This window comes from Pelophylax lessonae (genome assembly GCF_965119305.1).
Source record: "Pelophylax lessonae genome assembly, chromosome: 5".
In the NCBI taxonomy this organism is placed as follows: Eukaryota; Metazoa; Chordata; class Amphibia; order Anura; family Ranidae; genus Pelophylax; species Pelophylax lessonae.
The window spans coordinates 186,303,676-186,324,528 of NC_138772.1; the positions used below are offsets into that span (position 1 = coordinate 186,303,676).

General features: G+C 40.9%; 1 protein-coding gene across 1 annotated transcript in view; it reads right to left on the minus strand.

Annotated features, from left to right (window-relative positions):
* Positions 1–20,853, minus strand: part of CNTNAP2 (contactin associated protein 2) — a 2,507,009-nt gene that overhangs the window by 1,711,850 nt on the left and 774,306 nt on the right. The gene's annotated exons all lie outside the window — the stretch shown is intronic.

Consider the following 20,853-nt stretch of genomic DNA (forward strand, 5'->3'; position numbering starts at 1 on the left):
TCTTTGGGGGTGCACACAGCAGAGAGTGAAGATGGTGCACATAGAGAGGATGAGGAGGGTGCAGAAGAGGAAGGCTGAGTGAGCCACTCAACCAAGTCTGATGCGTCCTTTGATGTAATCGAACACACCTTCTGAAACTTCACACTTTGGCTCTGGCCTACTGCTCCTGCCCTACCCCTACCATCCGTGCATAAGGGCCTGCCTCTTCCTCTGCCTCTCATTTTTAAAATTACCCTGTGACAAAAGTCTCTAGAGAAGCACAGTATATGTGGAAAAAGGTATATAACACCCAGCTTCAATCTGTGGTATTGGGGGCCACAGGTTTATCACACCAGTTCTACAAATAATTGGCCAGTAACTGTTGTCACTGTGTGTAGCATACACTAAAATACACTCTTAGAAAAGTATACTGTTAAATAATACCCCACTTCAATATGTGGTATTGGGGGGCCACTGGTCTATCACACCAGTTGTACAAAAAAATGGCCAGTGAGCTTGGCACTGTGTGTAGCAGAGTTAACCACTTACCCAAAGTGACATAGGGCTACATCGGCAAACTTTGTGGTGTTATACCAGGGTGATGCCTCTAGCTAGAGGCATCACCCCGGTACCATTGTTTAGAGCCGGCGGTCGGCTTTCCGGTGGTAATGACCGATGCGGCTCGTGAGCCGCTCGGTCTTGACCCCGGCGAGCGGGAGGGGACATCCCCCCTCCTGCCGCCTTCCGTAGCTCTGCCTGGGTCTCCCGTCCCACCGGGAGACCCAAGCAACCAGCCAGCATGTCCGCCGGCTGGATGGAGTCCCGATGTAAGCCATAAGCGGCTTTGATCGGGTCTCCGATTACGTAACCCGGAGGCGGCGTCCATGACGTCACGTCCAGGTTACTCTGCTGCTAAAGGCGGCAAATTCAAAAATGCCATTTGCGGTGTTTTGAATACATGGAAGTGCAGTGGAGGGGTTTGGGGTCTTTTAGACCCTCCATCCCTCCATAAAGAGTACCTGTTACTGCATATTGCTGTCACAAGGGATGTTTACATTGCTTGTGACAGCAATAAAAGTGATCAGATTTTTTTTTTTTTTTAAACCTGTGATAAAGTTAAAAAAAAAAATAAAATAAATAGGAAAATAAAAAATAAAAAATTAGCCGCCCCCGTTGCCGTTAGCGCGCGCATAAAAGAAAACGCATATAGAAGTCAAGCCACAAATTAAATCGCTGTTAAAACCACACATGTGAGGTATTGCCGTGATCGCCAGAGAGTGAGCAATAATTTAAAAAAAAGAGCTACCCACTAACTCTAAACTGGTAACCGTTAAAATTTTTTAAAGCGTCGCCTATTGAGATTTCTATTGACTGTAGTTTGTCGCCATCCCACGGGTGTGCGCAATTTTAAACCGTAACATGTTGGGTATCTATTTACTCAGCGTGACATCATCTTTCACAATATACAAAAAAATGGGCTAACTTTACTGATTAAATTTTTTTAAATGCAGTGAAATATGATTTTTCGTAATTTTTCCAACAAAATGGTGTTTTAAAGACCGCTGCGCAAATACCTCGTGACAAAAAAATATTGCAATGACCGCCATTTTATTCTCCAGAGTCTTTGCTAAAAAATATATATACTGTTTGGAGGTTCTTTTTTTCTAGGAAAAAATACTGGTTTTAACTTGCAAACAAAAAGTTTCTGAAATAGGCCTAGGGCATAAGTGGTTAATGCAGCAAAAGAGGCAATATTGTTGCAGGACACAAATACACTTATAAAAGTATACTCAGATAACACCCCACTTCAATCTGTGGTATTGGGGGGGCCACAGGTTTATCACACCAGTTCTACAAATAATTGGCCAGTAACCATTGTCACTGTGTGTAGCACAGTTAACGCAGCAAAAGAGGCCAAATTTTTGCAGGACTAAAATACACTCTTAGAAAAGTATACTGTTAAATAACAGTATACTTCAATATGTGGTATTGGGGGGCCACTGGTTTATCACACCAGTTGTACAAAAAATTGGCCAGTGAGTTCTGCACTGTGTGTAGCAGAGTTAATGCAGCAAAAGAATCAATATTGTTGCAGGACACAAATACACCTATACAACTATACTTAGATAACACCCCACTTCAATATGTGGTATTGGGGCGCCACTGGTCTATCACACCAGTTGTACAAAAAATTGGCCAGTGAGTTTGGCACTGTGTGTAGCAGAGTTAATGCAGAAAAAGAGGCAATATTGTTGCAGGACACAAATACACTTATACAAGTATACTCAAATAACACCCCACTTTAATATGTGGTATTGGGGGCCACTGGTCTATCACACCAGTTGTAAAAAATATTGCCAGTGAGTTTGGCACTGTGTAGCAGAGTTAATGCAGCAAAAGAGGCAATATTGTTGAAGGACACAAATACACTTATAAAAGTATACTCAGATAACACCCCACTTCAATATGTGGTATTGGGGGGCCACTGGTCTATCATACCAGTTATAATACTTTAAAAGTGCTTTTGTCACTGTTTGTAGTATTGTTGCAGAAACGCTAAACACACCAGTCACAATGCTGCACAGTGCACAATACAAATCCACTATAATATGCTTTCTATATTAAAAAGTATATTATAAGCAGGTTACACCCCTATATAGTGCAATGCACACCTATAACAAATACCAGTCCTTAAAAGGACTTTTGTGGAACTTAACAGAGCAATTTGTGTAACTGACTATCTGTCCCTGGTGCATACAGCAGACCTCTCCCTACACTGACAAAAGAGACTGTAGCCCTTAAAAGGACTTTTGTGGATCTTAACAGAGCGATTTGTGTCAGTGACTATCTGTCCCTTGTGCACACAGCAAACCTCTCCCTACACTGACAAAAAGCAGAATGTGAAATGGCCGCCAGCTCAGGTCAATTTATAAGGTAGGGGGTATGTCCATGTGCTGCAATGTTTCAATTGGCTGTCCCGTTCCACCTGATGGCTGTGTCATGGGTCAAAGTTCTCCCCAATGTAAACTAATATGGCCGCCGCGAACAACGCCACTCTGCCTTTGGTCAGTCATGACTCTGACAGTACATTGTGCTGTGATTGGCCAAAGCATACAGGTAAGGCGCATTCTTTGGCCAATCATCAGCAATCAATGCAGTGCATTATGGGGTGCTTATCGGCAGGCTAACTTCCCGCCGAGCTCCCCGTTTGTTCGTGTGTTCAGCTGATGTTTGAGTCAACACACAGCCTATCCCTAATTATCGCCAGCAGGGCCACTGATAGGGGGGGACCACTAGTCCTCCTGTAGGGGGCCCGGGCACACAGGGGGGCCCCAACAGCACAGGGAATCGGTGCGGTCGGGCGGAGGGGCAATTAAAGAAGAAAGACCTGTGCAGCTCTCTGCAGCAGCTGAAAGCCAGTTTCTCCCCCTCCTGCCAGCTTTCAGCTGCTGCGGGGAGAGACACAGACACAGCGCATCGTACCTGTATTTGCTTCTCCAACACCGATCCCCCTTTCCTGTTCTGCCTGCTTCTGATTCCCCCCTCCCTGTATGCCCGTGTTCATTTTGCCCCCCCCCCCCCACTCCTGTAGCTCTGCAGGCTTCCCTGTCCTGTAAAAAAATAATAGATTGTAAAAAAATATTAATAATTAAACATTGTAAAAAATAATTTTAAAAAATAATTAATTAAAAATTAAAAAAATAAAATTATTGTAAAAATTTTTTAACATTTTTTAAAAAATATATAATTTTTCTTTTTAAAATGTAAAAAACATTTAAAGAGGGCTAATTCACACAGGTTCTCTGTTATGGTTGTGTTCACTCATTCGTGATTTTTAGGGACAGCAGCCCTGATCACCGGGATGTAAATCTGTCCGATACATATGAAATATTGCATTATGGAATATTTGTATTTCTATTCAGCCAGAAAGTGGAGCTTTAGGCTGTTTTTACATGTTGTTATATCTCCTTAGCTCCTTTGCTGTAAATAGTCTATTGTTTTAAAAGTTCTGTAGGCTCTATTCAGGAAGCGATGTCTAAAGCTTTAAGATCAGTGTTAAAATACCTCATATCGTTTTTCAAAAACTTTTTTGCAATTTAGCAAATAAAGAATATGTTATTTCATCAACATTTGTGGTATTTATCTCATAAAACAAATCAGTATCATTATCAGATCATTGAAAGTGAGAGGGGGGAAAGGGGAGTGTGGCTGGAAGCCTACCTAGATGGCTGCACGCTAACTCAACTCCTGATCTCAGTGGCACTATAGGGCTTACAGTGAGGGTAACATTTGCTTAATTCCCTCAGTTTTACTCCAAATTAGCTCAGCACAGCCAGGAGGATGCCCAAGAGCAGGAAAGAGAGGACTGCACCGTGCAGACAAACAGAATTCTCCCTGCTGCCAGCCTGGCTGATTAGCCAAGATGGCACCGGAAGACATTCCTTACATACCAGCAGCCTGGCAGCAGATGAAGGAGAAAGCGCTCGCTCACAGAGAGGACATCAGAGCAATAGAACAAGTGCCAGACTGAGTTCACAGGCTTCTTCCACATCTAATAGTCCACCTATATCCTGACCCAGACTGAACCTAGATGACAGCCTGAAAACCAAGGTGAGCCTGCTACAAACACTGCCCCCAGTGGACACAGAGCTGCATAACTCCATAGCATCATTTCCCACAACTAATCAACTGATGTTAGACATCGCATTGACGGACATGTTGTCCCTGCAGAGCTCTCTTCCCACTCACTTACAGTATTTCCTTACCATGGTGAGACATGCTATTTGTGATCTGGATAGCAGAGTTTCCCACATAGAATTCAAAATGGGAGCATTCAATGCTAATTTCAATTAATTGGTGGATGCAAACAGTGAAAAGGATGATGACTGGAGTGGATCAATGCCAAGATGGGTGATTTGGAAGACTGTTCCAGATGGAAGAACAGAAAAATTAGGAGCATTCCTGAATCAATCAAACCGGCAGCTTTGAAAGGTTTATTCACCAAACTCATAGCCGTTTTATTACCAGAGTCCCCTTCTTCGGATCTGCTCATTGATCACAACACGATCATCCGCATCCACTTTTATCATGTCAAGAAAAAGCTTCTCTGGTCTACCAGAAACAACATGACACTCCCTAAACAGTATGCCAGATTGTCTTTCTACACAGATCCCACCAAATACACTATGCTCAAGCATATGAATCTGACCACTTTTACTAAACCTTTACGTAACCATAATATTGTGCACAAGTGGGGTCATCTGGTGAAACTGTTGGTTACCAAAGATGACAAGGAAAACAACATTCATTCCCTTGAAGAAGGGCTCTCCCTGCTGCGCCAATGGAACATCCTAGAACTGCAGGAATTACCGTAAACCTCATTCAACCGCCCGCAGGCTCTTCTGGATTGGAACACATCTGATCATCCTGATGAAATGATTACATAACATCTGTCCTCTGCTACTTGGCTTCTTCCTGAGCCTGTCAGACCCTGTTCACACTGGGGCGACCTGTCATAGAGAAGCTGTGGACCCGTTCTAATAGGAGCGACACAAGTCGCTCCGACTTAGAAAAAGGGTCCGGAGCTTCTTTGGGGCGACCCGGCGTGACCTGCATTGACTTCAATGATATGAAGTCCGTGCCGCCCGCTCCGAGGTCGCGGTGCGAGCTGCGCACCACAACCTGTGAGGTCGTCCCGGCAAGTAGCGTCGCCCCAGTGTGAATGGGGTCTAAATCGTCTCCTGAGAATTGGTTTACTGCTGTATACAAACATTACATACATACATAAATCGTAGCTTTGCCACATACTTTTTTTTTAACTTCTTATTCGTTTTTCTTTCTTTTTCAATACAGTTTTTGAATATTACCTGTTTTACCTTTTGGTCGACCACTTGCACATACTCTGCTTCTTAACATTAGTCACTGTTTCCATCTCAATATACAGCTACAGTGAATTTCCAAAACATTGTGTTTGCTGAATATCAAATAAAATGAGTTTGGCGTACTCTCTCCATCTCCTACAGTAGATCCCTGTGACAACACCTATTTGTCTTCTCCTCCTAACTTGACCTCAGAGACATCCTTTCTGACACTTCACCAAATAACCATGTCTTTCAAGATAATGTCCTATAACAGCAAGGGACTGAACAGCCCTAATAAAAGATACTTATTATGGTCGGAAGATATTACATAGTGATATCTTATGCCTCCAAGAAACACACTTTCATAAAGATAATGCCTCGTTGTTTACTCACAAGAGTTTCCTGCAGAATTACTTTGCAAACACATCCCAGAAGAAAAGGGGACTCCTGATCACCATCAAGGACACTATATCTTTCAAAACACTTTTTAATGTTTTTTCATTTTAATTTGTTTCCTGAATTGCCATTAATGCTGTTTTATGCAGTATTTACCAAGCATTTTGCTGTTTGTTAATACCACATAAAGGGATAGTGAGTTGGCATTTTCAATATCGTAAGCAATATATGGCAAAACAAGTCACGTGATCTAAATACCACATGCAATATGGTTTAGTCAATAGAGCCCAATATCTTAAGCTGAAATTTACACATAATTGAGAATAAATCAGAGTAGTAACTCATCCCTTTATGGTTTCAGTTAAAAAAAAATCCAAGAGGCTCTGGGACTTTTATGTGAGTTCATAAAAATTAAAGACAGGACAAAAACATGACTTGATACAATTTGTAAGGAGATCGTTGCTGTTCAGATACCTTCCTCCATGCCTTATGCTTCACGCCCACAGGTGCGATCATTACTTCCCTCATTCAACCCCACCACTAAAGACGAGGTTGCTAAACTACTTGCTAACGTCCACTTAACAACCTGCCCTCTGGATCCTTTTCCCTCGCAAATGCTACGTTCACCTTCTGGCCCTATTCTACACTCTCTAACCCACATCTTCAATCTCTCCCTCTCTTCTGGCATCTTCCCCAACTCTCTAAAACATGCACTAGTCAGCCCCATACTTAAAAAGCCCTCACTGGACCCAACTGATCTGAACAACCTACGCCCTATTTCCTTGCTCCTCTTTTCATCCAAACTCCTCGAACGTCTAGTCTACAACCAACTGTGCGACCACCTTGCCGAGAATAGCCTCCTTGATCCCCTTCAGTCTGGATTTCGGCCTCAACACTCCACTAAAACTGCACTCCTAAAGCTGACAAACGATCTGCTAACGGCCAAAACCAATGGACACTATTCTGTACTCCTACTTCTGGACCTTTCTGCTGCCTTTGATACGGTTGACCATCCCCTCCTCAAAAAAAAACTCCATGCCTTTGGTCTCCGTGACTGTACTCTTCACTGGTTATCTTCCTACTTATCTAACCGCACCTTTAGCGTTACCTACAATTCTACCTCCTCCTCTCCTCTTCCCTTCTCTGTTGGGGTCCCCCAAGGCTCTGTTCTTGGACCCCTCCTATTTTCTATCTACACCTCCTCTCCAGGTCAGTTGATAGCCTCCCACGGCTTCCAATACCATCTCTATGCTGACGATACCCAAATCTATCTATCAACTCCTCAGCTCTCTCTCCTCACGTATCACTAATTTACTATCAGATATATCGGTCTGGATGTCTCACCACTTCCTCAAACTCAATCCATCCAAAACCGAGCTTATAATTTTTCCTCCACCGCGTGCCCCTTCCCCTGATTTCTCCGTCAATATCAATGGCATTACTATCAGCCCATCCCCACATGCCAAGGTCTTAGGTGTTGTCCTGGACTCTGAACTCTCCTTCAAACCCAACTTCCAATCGCTGTCCAAATCTTGCCGCCTCAGCCTCCGCAACATCTCCAAAATATGCCCCTTTCTAACCAAAGACACAACAAAACTCCTAGTTCACTCCCTGGTCATCTCGCGCCTCGACTACTGCAATTCCCTTCTCATTGGCTTACCTCTACACAGGTTATCCCCCCTTCAATCCATCATGAATGCTGCCACCAGACTCATCCACCTCACCAATCGCTCAGTGTCCGCTGCTCCTCTCTGTCAAGCCCTCCACTGGCTTCCGCTCACCCAACAAATTAAATTCAAAATACTTACAACATCTTACAAAGCAATCCACAGCCTAGCCCCCAGCTACATCACCAGCCTCATCTCAAAATACCAACCTAATCGCTCTCTTCGTTCCTCTCAAAACCTCCTGCTCTCTAGGTCCCTCATCACCTCCTCCCATGCTCGCCTCCAGGACTTTTCCAGAGCCTCTCCAATCCTATGGAACTCCTTACCCTTATCTGTCCGATTATCTCCCACTCTATTAGCTTTTAGGCGATCTCTGAAAACCCTCCTTTTCAGAGAAGCCTATCCTACCAACCCCTAACAAATGTACCTCCATTTTCTCCATCAACCCATCCCCCATGGTTATTGCCTTTTGTTTCACTTGACCCTCCCTTCTAGGTTGTAAGCTCTAACGAGCAGGGCCCTCTAGTTCCTCCTGTTTTGAACTGTATTGTAACTGTATTGTCTTCCTTCACATTGTAAAGCGCTGCGCAAACTGTTGGCGCTATATAAATCCTGTATAATAATACTAATAATAACATTTGGGGAGCTCACTGGCTCAGGTTAGGTTGCTCACAACAGACAAGGTTACCCTTCAGTGGATACTGATCAGGTTACTGGAAAAAGCATGCACCAATAGAAGGAGCACCAAAACAAAGGATACAAGAGTCCAAATTTATTTGCTGGTTCACACTAACAATTCTTGTCTGCTCATGCAGATACTGTTGGCCAGTAACTCTCCTGATCCAGTAATTAGCTTCCCTATATAGATTCACACAGGAAAGATCTATTTTGAGTCAATTCAATGTTCTTATTTTATTAGAAGCCCTGAAGAAGGGGGAGTTTTTTTCTGACCCCTGAGACTGGTTGGCATTGTTTCAATTAGACAGGGTAAGTCTGAAAGCAGAATGCTAAACATTTAACTAGGAAACACGCCAGCTGGCTCCTGAGGGCAGTCTCAAAGTTGATGTAAACATAATGGTGGAGCAAGTTAATATAGAGTGTAAGTGGCTGGAAGATGTTACTGGAGTTCAGTAGCACTGTGATGGGCAAAAGGATGAAAACAAAAGAGAAAAACAGGATTTAAAAAAAATGGCAAATGTTCATGACACACAGGGTACAGAACAAACTAAATGTCGCCCAGTTAGGATTTACATCAATTTAAAATCTAAGCTTGGATATAACAGCATACAAGATTTTATTCAATTACTTTTTGACAATAGGGCATCCTTTCAACTCAACACGATATGATTGCAATAAAAGCATCTTACAGGTGTACAGTATATGCGTGGGATAGCATTTATGATGCATGGCACATACATAAAAAAACAAAAATATAATTTCTTATTTTTTAAACATGTATTATAATTGGCTTAAAAAAAATACTTTTTAAAGAGTAACTCCACTTTTGTTGGGGAAAAAACATTCCCCTTGGTGATCTATGTACCAGGAATGTGACCAAGGATTTTACCACAATTTGTTTCAGAATCCTACCTTTTGTCATTGTTAAGGAATAGCTGTTTGTTTATCTGTATCCATGTGAATCTGCATGGGGGTGGCTTTATAGATATCAATCAGCTGCTGCACCTGCAGGGCTCTAATGAGGAAGGATGCAGGGTCTGAATCCCTTTAGATGTGATTTTCCGTTCAGAATATCTCAACAAGAATTACAATTTTATTGCAGGGGATGCTCAAAATCTGATTTGTATCACTGTGAAGACTTCTGGGAAAATCAGTAGGCCAATCACACAAGCAGGAACTTAAATTTCTGGGGAGGCGTTCTGTGCACCATCTGTGTACAGAACACCTCCAGGTAGCCATATTACATGCATTTTACAGAAAATTACAGTGCTGCATATGGAAAGGAAAGGCAATTTTTTTAAAACCATTCAATTAAAATATGACTTGTTTTACAATTGTAAATATTTTTATTTTTAAAAAAAATGTTATTTGCTAAGTTTTTCCCACAATAGTAAAGTTACCCCTTAAATTTATTTTTATTATTGAAAGTGGAAACTGTAAAATTGTGGACAGCTTGTGTGTGTACTCCAAAACTGAGTATGTACTGATTTTTTAAATCTTTTTTAAAGATGCCATCATCTGTATGATGTGTGCACACATTATATATCAATTTGAAGAATCTGTAAAGGTTTTGATGAACTATGAACTATGTTTATTAACCACTTGCCGACTGTGGCAGGGCGGCCTGGCTGCACTCAGTGTTTAAAAAAAACAGGAGGCGGGCCACGGGAGGAGCGGCGGCGATTGCGGCTGCCCTTCTGCGATCGTCGGAGAAACTGAGAGAAGACCCACCTGCTTATGTAAACGAACCAGGCGGATCTTCTCTCTGCCTATCACAGAACCATCCCCCCACACAGTGAGTAAGCACTTTAGGCATACATTTAACCACTTTGATCACCCCCAGTATTAACCCCTTCCCTGCCAGTGTCATTTATTCAGTAACAGTGCATAATATTTAGCACTGATTACTGTATTAGTGTCACTGGTCCCCAAAAAGTGTCAAAAATGTCAGTTAGGGGTCCGATCTGTCCGCCGCAATGTCGCAGTCCCGCTAAAAATCGCTGCTCATTGCCATTACTAATAAAAAATAAATAAATAAATAAAAAGTCCAAAAATCTATCCCGTAGTTTGTAAACGCTATAACTTTTTTGCCAACCAATTAAAATACACTTTTTGGGCGGGGTTACCAAAAATATGTAGCAGAATAGAAATTGGCCTTAACCTCCCTGGCGGTATGATTATGTCAGGAATTACATACCAAAAGCGGTACAATTGTTTTCATGGAAATTTGGCGTTATGTATTATAGGCCTACAATTCTTAGTAATTACTGACTTAAACCTGACCAAAACAAGACTCTAGTAGACATCCCAGATGTGATAAATTTGAAACACAAACGCGTGAATTATAATCAAATCAATAATATTATTTTATTATTTAATATATAATATATATAATAAAATTATATTATTGATTAGATTATAATTCATGCATTATATATTATATATAGATATATGTGTGTGTGTGTGTGTATATATATATATATATATATATATATATATATATATATATATAATATATAACGCATGAATTATAATTGAATCAATAATATAATTTTATATATATATATATATATATATATATATATATGTGTGTGTGTGTGAACACCGCTGCGCTCTCTGCACATCCACCCCGAGCGTGACTCGGGGTTACCGCTCCTGCAATAAAAAATCCACCCCGAGTCACGCTCGGGATTACCGCCAAGGTGGTTAACTGATAAATTTAATTTTTAAGAAAAATTTATTGGGAATGTTTTATAGCAGAAAGTAAAAAATATGGCGTTTTTTTCAAAATTGACGCTCTTTTTTTGTTTATAGCACAAAATCTAAAAACCGCAAAGGTGATCAAATACCACCAAACGACTTTATATGTGGGAAAAAAAAGGACATCAATTGTATTTGGGTACAGCATCACACAACCGTGCAATTTTACGTTAAAATAATGTAGTGCCGATTCGCAAAAAATGGCCTGGTCATTAAGGGGGTAAAACCTTCCAGGGCTGAAGTGGTTAAACATGCATCATCATGAAATATAACTATGTTTAGAGGTAACAGCATTAGCAGAGAAACATACTGTAATTTACATTTTGCTTGCCAATAACTGCAACAAACTCAGTGTAAAAAAGAAAAGTAATACATTTCTGAAAGGCAAAAAAGGTTGATCTAATCATCTTCATGAAGAAGAAAATCCCTTGACCAATGACTTCTGCTTTGTTATATCCCAAAAGATTATTTTAAAGTACTTATATATTCTTGAGAATGTAAATTTGCAGTAAAATGAGCATATCAATCAATCTCACTTGAAGCTCCAGTTGTTATATTTATGGGTCATTGCGTGGCAAAAGCAATTTGGAACATAACAAAAGAGTCTTGATAAGCTGGTTGGAATAGTTATGTGCAGGGGGGGGCAAATTTATAACAGACAAACTGTGTATGTATTGTTCTGCTCAGCTTAATCTGCATGATCTTCCTGTACTAAGCCAAAAAAAGTCTTATTCAAGTCAAGTGAGTATTCAATAAACCTGAAACTCACAAAGCTAGAAGGACAAGGTTGTAAATGGACCGTTATTGTAATGGTGCAAGCAAAGACAGGAAAGTTAAGTGTGCCAACAGCTACTTGTGAATATATTTATATATGTATATATATGTGACAGGGTTTTTATAATATACAGTATGTGTGGTCCACCCAAATATTTTGGAAACCTACACTACATTACCAAAAGTATTGGGATGCCTGCCTTTATACGCACATGAACTATAATGGCATCCCACTCTTAGTCTGCACAGGTCAGGACTCTTTGCAGGCCAGTCAAGTTTCTCCACCCCAAACTCACTCATCCATGTCTTTATGGACCTTGCTTTGGGCACTGGTCCAAATTATTTGGTGGAGGGGGTATTATGGTGTGAGGTTGTTTTTCAGGGGTCGGGCTTGGGAACAGTTTGGAGATGGTCCCTTCCAGTTCCAACAGGACTGCACACCAGTGCACAAACAAGGTTCTGACCTCAACCTGATAGAACAGAGACTGCGAGCCAGGCCTTCTAGTCCACATTAGTGCCTGACCCCACAAATGTGCTTCCTGGAAGAATGGTCAAACATTTCCATAGACACACTTCTAAACTTTATGGATAGCCTTCCCAGAGAAGTTGAAGCTGTTATAGCTGAAAAGGGTGGGCCAACTCAATTTTGAACCCTATGGACAAAGGCTGGGATTCCATTAAAATTCATGTAAATGCAAGTGTGCCAATACTTTTAGTAATATAGTGTATGTGAAAGTAAATACTAGTGTGATAGAATGGAATTCTCTGCCTGATGAGAACAATGCTAGTTCTGGGGTAGTTGAGTTCCTTGCAATGAACATTTAAGACCTAGTAATTTGAGAATGGCAATTTTAACATGAAGATTTTTAAAACTTTTATGAAACCCACTATAATGAAAGACCTTAAAACACATTCCTGACTTACACAAACCATTTCCTGGTACCTTGTGCAAATGACAGCTTCCTGAGACCTAGTGAAAGTAAGCATTTACTGCTGGGAACTTGGCACCTAAATAGTTGGTAGATTTTGCATGCTTCAAACGTGTTTGTAAAATACCAAACTTGTTGTACTTACTTGCTCTGTGCAATGGTTTCACACAGAAGAGCCCAGATCCTTTTCTTCTCAGGTCCCCCTAGGGCATCATGGGCCCCTACCCCTTGCCAAGTGCCCTCATAGGAAGTGGCTTGCTATTGGGGCACTTATGCGTTCTCGCTCCTGAAAAATGGTTTTGCACAGAACAGCCCCAATCCTCCTCTTCTTGAATCCCCCAAAAGCCATTCTGAGCCCCTCCCCTTTGCAGAGTGCCCCATAGCAAGCTGCTTGCTATGGGGGCATTTGTGCATGCTTGCTTCTGAGCCAGTTGTCTGTGTCCATAAGACACAGAAAGCGTGGCTTATCCCTGGCCCCAACTCCTTCCTCACTGGCTGTGACTGGCAGCAGTGGGAGTCAATAACTCCAACTACTGCATCTCAGCCAATAAGGAGGAAGAAGTTTTGAAAGGATGGGAGTGCCACACCAGCTTGTAGATACCGGATTTTTATTTTGGAACAGAAACGCGTTTCCGGGGCTCAGCACTCCTCTTTCATCAGGGCTAAAAACAGGATGATGCAGGCACTTGGTTTGGAATGGCCCCACGGTTGCTGGTGAGCAGCCTCTAGGACCACAAACCACCTATCCCATCAAAACACATCTGTATAAGGTTCAGCGCTCCTACATCACAAAGAATGCAATGAGAAGGAAGAGACCTGGGAGAGTCACTGTGCTCTCGTGCACATTGCTGGATCAAGATCGGGCTTAGGTAAGTATTAGGGGGGTGCTGACAGGGGAGCTGCACACTGAAGGTTTTTTACCTTCATGCACATCCAGTTCTTCTACTCTGCTTCTGTGTCCCCTTCCCCCAATTCTCAGATCTTGCTGTGTACAGTTTATGCACTTAAATGTTTTATTGTGTAGTCAAATGTCTGTCCAGTCCTCATGTTCAGGGGAAGATATTTTGGCTATTTCATAGGTTATTATTCATGAGGTTACAATATATACCCAGTATACCTGTGACCGAAACAAGTTTTCTATTAGCAATTGCTACTAAGCTTATGCCTAATTGTTCTATTGCAACAAAGCTGTGGCCTTATCCTTTTTTTTTAACATGAATGTACTACTGTGTAAATAATTAGGCAATGCTACTATCATTATGAGATTATTTTTTGTATATTCTTCTTGGTGGTTTATTTATTTTTTAAGATATTTTTTTTTTAGTTTAACCTGTATACAGATATACAGTGAAAAACAATAAAATACATATAACAAATGAAATAGTCTCTCATGTCTTATCTCAGAAGGACCAATGATATTATATCAAAACGATTTATTTCAACAATGCCATAGCATCTAGCTCCAGAGACATTAGAATGAACAAAGATATATGCAAGGTTAATTATAAGAGTTCTGGTTCTAGAAGGGCCTGTGTATGAGTGGATGCAACCCCACATTTTATTAAACAGTCATGGCTTGTTTCTGAGCACATAGGTAAGTTTAGACAGGGGCACGTTAGAATTAACCAAAGTTTTCCAGGCAGTAAGTGAGAAGGGCAAAGGTCCCTTTAAATGGATTAATTTCTTGTAATAAAACTGGAGAGTGTGCCACAGCACCTTAATGTGTTTACAGAGTAATAGGTCCCCAATCATACCGAATAAGCAGTTTTAAATAATTGCGAGTATCAGTACCAAAGAATGCTTTACTTCCTAACCAGAATCATTACTTTTTAACCAGAAGTCTAGAGTGTTTTTCAAGAAACAGTAAAAGAAATCGATAGCTTTTGCACAGCCTCAAAAGCAAACTGAGGAGAAAAGTAGACCTAATTTATGGAGTCTATCGTGAGTGTAGTGAGATTGGGGAAACAGTTTTAAATTTATCATTCTTTTCCAAAAGGATATTACATTATAACCAGTCTTGGTGAGCTGAAGAAGTAGAAGCACAAGGCTTTTCGTATCTAGGTCTGGAGACTACACCAAATGCAAAATAATATATAGAGACACATTTAGAGGTATCCAGCTTTCTTAACCTCCTTAGCGGTATTCCCGAGTGTGGCTCGGGGTGGAATTTTAGTGCCATTAGCGGTAACCCCGAGCCACACTCGAGGTACCACCAGGGAGCATCGCTGGATCCTGGTAGAGGTTACTTACCTTGTCCCCGGGATCCCGCGATGTGTCCCTGCAGCATACGGTGGCCGGATCTTCCGCCCGATGCTGTGAGCCTCGGCTTTCGTCTCTTGCGACGTGACACTCACAGGGGGTGGGACCGGCGGCAAATTCAAATAGTAAAACACACAAACACACTGGTATATTGTAACCATATTGGATTACATTACAAAATAAAATAAATTGACATTAGTTTGCCCCCCAGTGCACTTTCCTGCAGTTTTACTGTACTTTATATATATATATATATATATACGTGTATATATATATATATATATATACTGTATATATATATATATATATATATATATATATATATATATATATACACTTCTTTAACTTATTTATAGTTATTTATTATATTATAATTTATGATTTTGTGTTTCAAACTTTATCATACCCAAGATGTTATAAAGAAGAACGCACAGTAAAAAAAAAAATCATATGTAAATAGTTGGTTTGGGCTGCTCGTCCTTAAGAATTACATGCAAAATAATGGTACCTCTTTCAGCACCTAAAATCGGAAACAATCATACCGCCAGGGAGGTTAATAACTGTTCTAGTGAAGTAAAGGTTGAAGGGGCACATTGTGCTCCAAATTGAGTATGAGCCACATGGTATATTTGAGGATAGTGAAACAATAATTGTGATGGAAGGCTAAATTCTTCCAGTAGATGATAAAATGATTCAGGTTCCCGAGATGAATAGAGGTGGAAGGCAAACTTTATACCATGTAAACTAAAGAAATAATATAAAAGGCCCCCTGCGCTACCTGTTAAAATAAACACCATTTGTAATTTATTAAAATTTATACCATACAGTGGGCATTTAGAACATATAGAAATTATGTCACTATAGAGTAATAAGAGTGATCCCTTCCATTGCTCCTTAAAAAAACTGCCCCAGGGCATAAAGGAAGTTGGAGAAGAATGTACCAAGCAGAGCTATTCTTGGGAAGGGGGGGGGGGGGTTTAACGCCTGTATACTTTATTATGAAAGAACTTTTAAGAGGTAATTAAAAAGATGCATTCTCTGCATTAATGTAAACCCCCCACCCCAGCTCCTCTTTGTACTTACCTGAGCGCAATTTTGATCCAGCGTTGTGCCCAGGAACAGTCACACTCTTGGCTCTCTCTCTCTCCTCACTGGACAGAGAGGCAGCAGTAGAATCTGTGGGCTCCTGCTGCTGTCAAATACAGCCAGTAAGCAAAGAGCAGGAGGCGGGTCTGAGCAAAGCTCTGTGTGTCAGGAGATATAGATTGAGCTTGCACGATTCGCTCCTTAGAAAGTGGCTTGCTGTGGGGGCACCTGGTGGGGGGGACCCGAAAAGAGGATGATTGGGGCTGCACAATTTTGCACAGAGCAGGTAAGTTATATGTTATATGTTAAAAATAGGTATAAATATCACTTTAAGATAGGGCAAAAGTATCTATTTTTATATGTATTTTATGGTTATGTTTTATACTTTTTGATGATATAAGATTGCAGGGGAACTGTATTAAAAGTCTATATATTTTATGGTTATGTTTTATACTTTTTGATGATATAAGATTGCAGATTGCAACTGTATTACAACTTCATATATTTTATGGTTATGTTTTTATACTTTTTGATGATATAAGATTGCATATTGCAACCTTATTGCAACTCCAAAGTACTTGAAGGATTTTGAAGGATTTTATGACCTGGAGCAAAGAAGGTGGGTGCATCAATTAGATGGCATCCCTGTCCATCAGGAAAAGGCTGTATTTTTTTCCAACTAACATTAACCACTCCAATACAGGGCACTTTTACCCCCTTCCAGCCCAGGCCAATTTTCAGCTTTCAGTTCTGTCGCAATTTGAATGAATGACAATTGGTGGCCTTTTGGTGGTATTTGATCACCATTGCCTTGTTTATTTTTTGCGCTACAAATAAAAAAAGACCAAAATAAATAAACATTTTTTTTTGTTTCTGTTACTGATCTGATACGGATTTATCTTCTGTTTCTGGCACTGATGAGGTGGCACAGATTAGGTGGCACTGATGGGCACTAATGAGGAGGCACTAATATGCAGCACTGATGGGCACTGCTAGATGGCATTGATATGCAGCACTGATAGACACTAATAGATGGAAATGATATGTTGCACTGATGGGCACTGATATGTGGCACTGATTGGCAGCACTGATGGGCACTTATAGGCAATTGTGGGGGCAATTATGGGCACTGATATGTACTGATAGACAGCACTGATAGATGGCACTGATAGGCAGCACTGTGAGGGGGCCCTGACAGGCATTACTGATGGGCACTGACGGGCATTACTAATGGGCACTGATTGGCATCCTTTATGGGCACTGATTGGCATAAAATGTGGGTACAAGTGGGCACTGATTGGCATTACATGTGAGTACAGGTGGGCATAACTAGTGGGGCACTGATGGGAATCACTGGCAGGCACTGGTGGGCATTGCTGATGAGTCTGCACTGATAATTAATGTGCTGATTATCAGCGCAGACCCCCCTCCCCCCGTCAGGAGAGCAACCGATTGGCTCTGCTCTATCCGTGCCTTGTCAGCATGAATGGAGGTAAGCCAATAAACAGCACTTACTGGTTACCATGTGATCAGCTGTGATTGGACACAGCTGATCACCTGGTATAGAGTCTACGGCATAGGCTCTTTACCTAGATCAGAGATGCGATGTGTCAGATCGACACCCTACACAACCGATCACCGCACTGCATTTCCCTGGGGGCGCACACGAGTGACTTATCCTGCTGGACGTCATATAATGCCTAGTCAGGATAACAGGACCATCTGTGGCCGTCATTCTGCATATAGCGGTTGGGAAGTGGTTAAACCCTGAAAATAATGGGGGGACTAGTGGGGTATAGTCCGTATATAATTAAATATGCCAAAGCATCAATGGTCAAACCTACAATATAAAGTTAAGTGCACATCAAAATCGCTAGTGGCTCACTTGCCAAGTCAAATAGCATAAAAAACAATGCACAAGGGAATAAGTCCTGCCCTGTCCCACAGTGGATGAAAAGAGGGGTTCCACCAGAGTTGTTAATTTGAACTTTTGTAACTGGGTCTGTATATAGGAGCTTTACCTAGCCAATTATATGAGGACCATAGAGCCATAGAGGTCCTATATTAGCAGTAAGTAAGTCCACTGTACTCTGCCAAAGACATTACACATGTCCAGAGACACTAATACATGTGTGTCGAGATATTCCAACATTTTGAAAAGTCTCTGGGTGCCCATTCTAGTGGATTAGGTGAGGGAAGCTGCGCTAAATGACAAGAACCATACGTGATAATAGGTCCAAAAAAAGTCCCAAAAAAATATAATGAATAAATATTGATGAATCAACAAAAAAGTCCAAAACTTCAACCGAAAATACACAGGTGCAAACAATGAGTGTAATTACTGCTTACTAGATGCAGCAGTATAATGAGCCTTAAGCATATATGGCCAAGCCGGATGGAAATCTGTGGGGGATTCCTCACCAACAATATCCGACCCAGAAGCACAGATTGGTGGATATTGGAGTAAAAAACAAATAGAAAAACATAGCGTGATACTGTATATTGAAAATATGCAATAACCACTCCCGTGTGTGTCAGGAAAGGAAAGTGCTGATAGAAACCACCACCATCACAGGCAGTTTACCAGAAATAAAAATACAATAGGCAGATCAATCTATATAATCCCAGATGAATGGAATATTATGCCGTGAAATGAGCCACCACCACATTCACAATCTAATTACCGGATTTGTGCAGGTAAGTCAGGTGTAAAGGTAACCACTCAAATCAACTCGTGACCCCGTTAAGAGTTGACCAATCATATCAACATAATTGGCGGTACCCTGTGAAATACGGAACAAAGAGGGGGTCAGCCTCACTGAATAAGGGACCAGACTACTCACAGTGAACAGGATTATATACCCAGTGCCATCCGGATTTGGGATATATGCAATATTATTGCCTATTTCTGGTAAGCGGGGACATATGGTGACGGTCCGAACAGGGTCAAGAGTTGATTTGAGTGGTTACCTTACACCTGACTTACCTGCACAAATCTGGTAATTAGATTGTGAATGTGGTGGTGGTTCATTTCACGGCATAATATTCCATTCATCTGGGATTATATAGATTGATCTGCCTATTGTATTTTTATTTCTGGCAAGCTGCATGTGATGGTGGTGGTTTCTATCAGCACTTTCCTTTCCTGACACACACAGGAGTGGTCATTGCATATTTTCAATATACAGTATCACGCTATGTTTTTCTATTTGTTTTTTACTCCAATATCCACCAATCTGTGCTTCTGGGTCGGATATCGTTGGTGAGGAATCCCCCACAGATTTCCATCCGGCTTGGCCATATATGCTTAAGGCTCATTATACTGCTGCATCTGGTAAGCAGTAATTACACTCATTGTTTGCACCTGTGTATTTTCGGTTGAAGTTTTGGACTTTTTCGTTGATTCATCAATATTTATTCATTATATTTTTTTGGGACTTTTTTTGGACCTATTATCACGTATGGTTCTTGTCATTTAGCGCAGCTTCCCTCACCTATTGTTTTCCTGGATGTTTGTCACATATTAAGTTGCTGCTATTTTTCTTTGATATTTAGCGCAGTTTTCCCTTTTTCCATTCTAGTGGATTGCCCGCATATGAACCCAGCTTGGTCTCCACCCACCTAATGAGATACTACCCTATTACCCCATTTGCAGGGACTTTAGATAATATTTTTAAATCTACATTAAAGTGTTTGTTACCCCAATATTTCATATTCCTGATCTGTGCCTGCCGTACTTTGTACTTGTATGAAAAGGTATACTGTTCTCTTTGTATTGCATCCTTTGTGTTAAATCCCTGCCTCACTTAGTTTCAAAGTGAAAAACCAAATAATATTTTCCCTGTTTGGCTTTATTTTATTTCAGCAATGGTAAACATAACAATGTCTGTAATAAAACATAGGCATCTCAATGTACATTCTCAGGACACCTCATTATGGGGATTAACGAACACCATGAACATGCGAGGGATTTATGTTAACCCAGCACAGCCAATCAAGATGGTCCGAACCCATAAGAAGTTAGAGAAAAGATGTACATCGCTGGAGAGTAGGTGAGAATTGAAGAGTTTAGTGCCACAAAAAATTCTATTTCAGTCTTTGGCAGATGTCAGACAGTTAAACTAATTAACAGGTTATTATATCCCTTAACCACTTAAGCCCCGGAAGATTTTACCCCCTTCCTGACCAGGGCCTATTTTGCGATTCGGCACTGTGTGACTTTAATGGACAATTGCTCGGTCGTGCAACGCTGTACCTAAACTAATTTGACGTCCTTTTTTTCCCCACAAACAGAGCTTTTTTTTGGTGGTATTTGATCACCTGTGTGATTTTTTGATCATGCGCTATAAACAAAAAAAGAGCGTAAATTTTGCAAAAATAACAATATTTTTCACATTTTTTTATATGAAATTCCCCAAAAAAAGATGTAAAAATCTAAATTTTTTAACATTTTTGGCCAATTTG